We start from the raw sequence: 3,528 nt of genomic DNA, 5'->3' as shown, positions 1-3,528 counted from the left end.
AAAGAATAGTGGCCAACACCTTTCCGAATTAATGACCGACAAAATCTCACTGACCTACAGATTCAGAAAACACAGAAATTACTAAACAATATTAAACACGAAAGTAAAATAAAATAAAACAAAATATCAGAGAATAAAAATACCTAAAATAGTCTTTTTTTTTTTAGCTGGGGCCGGGTTTGAACCCACCACCTCAAGTATCTGGGGCCAGTGCCTTACTCCTTGAGCCACAGGCACTTCTCTAAAATAGTGATTTTAAAGCAAAGAACCAAAGATAGTAAGAACATTTAAAACAAGCCAGAGAAAAAGATAGCACCTTAGAAATTAAGGAACAGATAAAAATTGCTATAGCAGACTTCTCATCAAAAACCATAAATGTGGCTCAAGCACCTGTGGCTCAAGTGGCTAAGGCACCAGCCACATACACCTGAGCTGGCGGGTTCAAATCCAGCCTGGGCCTGCCAAACAACAATGACAGCTGCAACCAAAAAATAGTCAGGCATTGTGGCGGGCACCTGTAGTTCCAGCTACTTGGGAGGTGGAGGCAGGTGAATCACTCCAGCCCAGGAGTTGGAGGTTGCTGTGAGCTGTGATGCCATAGCACTCTACTCAGGATGACAGCTTGAGGCTCTGTCTCAAAAAAACAAAAACAAAAACATAAAGGTAAGGAAGAGAGTTAAAAGAAAAAACATAAACTCATACTTCTATATGCAATAAAATTATTCATCAAAAATAAATAATGGATAGATTTTCTCAGAAAAAAAACTGAGAAAATTCATTGCCAATAGTACCCGTCTTCCAGGAAATGTTAAATAGTCTTTATGCAGAAGAAAAACCATTATAACTTATAACCTTGGATGCAGTAGAGAAAAGAGAAAAGACAAAAATAAAATACAATATTTTCTTCTCTTATTCTTTATTAATCCAAAACCAAAGTTTGTTTAATGTGAAATAATAAAACATGTATTAGATTATTATATGTATAAAATAAATGAGAACAATATTATCATGGGTGGGCAGGAGGAACTGAGAATATGATTTTATAAGTTACCTGAAGTACACATGATATAGGAAAGTATCATTTGGAATTATACTCCAAATATGTATGGTAAACTCTACAAAAGTGAATTAAAATTTTTAAATATATATATAAAATAGTCTAAAACAGTTGATAAACCAGAATCATAAAATGTTCAATTTAAACTGCAGATGACCTAATAAAAGAAAAAGAAACAAATTAACAAATGCCTTTATTAAAAAATCATTACAAATATGGTGGATATCAATCCAATTATATGAATAATCAATTTAAGTACTTAAATACATACAAGATAGTGATTATAAAAGTGGTTTAGAAAAAGTTTGTTTTATATATAAAGATTCATATATATTGAGTAACAGAATGGAAAAAGCTATATGAAGTTAATACTAATAAAAATAAAACTGACATAGGTTTATTAATTTCAGGTAAAGCAGACTTCATACCAAGAATGTTATCAGGAATAAAGAAGACATTACATAATGATGAAGGATTATTTTCCAATAAAATTTAGCAATCAAAAATGTAAATGCACCTAACAACAGAAAACCAAAGTATATTAGACAAAAATATGTAGTACTGAAATAAGAAAAAAAAATTCATTATTACTGTAAGAGAATTCAGAATTTGACCTTGCCAATAGTTGATAGACAAAGCAGGTAAAATAATAATAATACACTACTAATAATAATGAAAACAAAGAAGATCTAAACAGAACTATTAGTGAACTTGATCTAACTGACAGTTATAGAATACTCCCTCCAACAGCAAAGTGAACATTCTCCAATTCACATGGAACCTTCACCAAGGTAGGTCACATTGTAGGTTATAAATACACATGAACAAATTTAAAAAGAATAGAAATCATTAAAAATATGCCCTCAGGCCATAGTGAAAATAATGATATATATAATTATATTTTTAAATTGCTGTCATAGGGCTTTTTTTAACTTGAAAATAGAAAATATATATTTAACACCAGGAAAATGTTTATACAAATGTTTATCCAGAAGTGTAAGAGTCCTCCTCACTCTATATAGAGAGAAGGATGGGGATTCAAAATTTGTGAAATGTATGTATGTACACATCAAAGCTAAATTTTAGAAATAAACATTCATGTTCCTTTGGTTTTTGAACATATATTTAATACTCAATCATATGAGAGGAGGTTCTGGAGTTCAGAATAAGAGCTATTAATAGGTCAAAGATGAATCTTGGAAATGATGTCAAGCTAGGAATTTAAGGGAGCCTCATCCTTGTTTACTAATTCAAATAGATTTGAAATTCACAGAGGAAAAGCAATAGTCGTACATATCCAAGTTCTCTCACATTAGTAGGTATCTTCAAACACCCAGTAGCTTCATTTCCTACCACTTTAGGCAACACTGTGCCTGAGGCTAGATATCTGGTTTGCTGGAGTATCTATTTTGCTTTTGTTGTTCCTTGGTGTTGTTGTTCCTCCTATAGATGGTTGACTTTTATGTGTACCTTCTCATTCTAGTTTCATAATGACTAGATTAATCATGCTTATAATTTTACTTATACCCCAAATAGTACCTTAATAGGCAAAACACTTGTTCTCATTCTGATTTTATACTTAACTTATTCAACTTATAGATGATTTTATTACACTCAAATGTGTAAAACACACTTTAATGCATTACCATATAAATCTGTGAATAGATAAAACTCAGTAAAATTATAAAACATCTGTGAATTTCATATACTTAAAGGGAATTATGTTAGAGGTTAAGAAGGGTATGTTTAATCATCTATGTTTTATATTAATGAATATACAACCTTATGGATAATCACCTATAAAGGCAACATAATATAAATTGTGACCAAAAATGGAGAGATAAGTTATTTACTTTAATATTCTACTATGGAGGATTAAGTGGCAAGATGGCTGAATAGAGATAGCTTTTGCCAGTGGCTCCAGTCCAGAAGGAGAAAAATTAGATTGAAGTGAACTCAAAGCAGTTGAAGTTGAGGTGTGGAATGCAAGGAGAAGAAATGAAGTTGCTCAACATCCTCATGGAGAGGAAAGAAAATGTGAAAGAAGAAGGGGGAGAACAGAGAACAACTACAGAGTAAAGGAACTGAAGGAGCCTGGTACTGAACATAGGGGTAAAAGGGGTAAAGCCTTCTTCCCCTACTAGGGGCTTTCCATAGGCTCTCAGTAGAGCAGCAAACACAGGATTTCTCTCCCCACTGGAGAGAACCACAAAACCCCGCTTTTACTGCACTCAGAAATATCTACCCTCTAGATCCCTATCCTGCCTGATAGAAAACTGAGCAAACATTGTCTTGGCCACCTTGTGCCCACAGTCAATCCTCTCCTTTCTCTTTGGTTACTCAACAGCCTTCCCCCTGCATAGGCCAGTCTCCTGGTGCTCTAGCAATTAGAGTGCTAGCCCGGCTGGAGCAGGCCATCTGTAGAGTCTGCCCCACATCCAGGCACTGGAAATTTGAAGGATTTCTGATAA

This window comes from Otolemur garnettii, unplaced genomic scaffold (assembly GCF_000181295.1).
Source record: "Otolemur garnettii isolate 467f Iridium unplaced genomic scaffold, OtoGar3 scaffold00085, whole genome shotgun sequence".
NCBI lineage: Eukaryota > Metazoa > Chordata > Mammalia > Primates > Galagidae > Otolemur > Otolemur garnettii.
The sequence above is the reverse complement of the archived record's forward strand: the minus strand, read 5'-3'. Positions refer to the sequence as shown.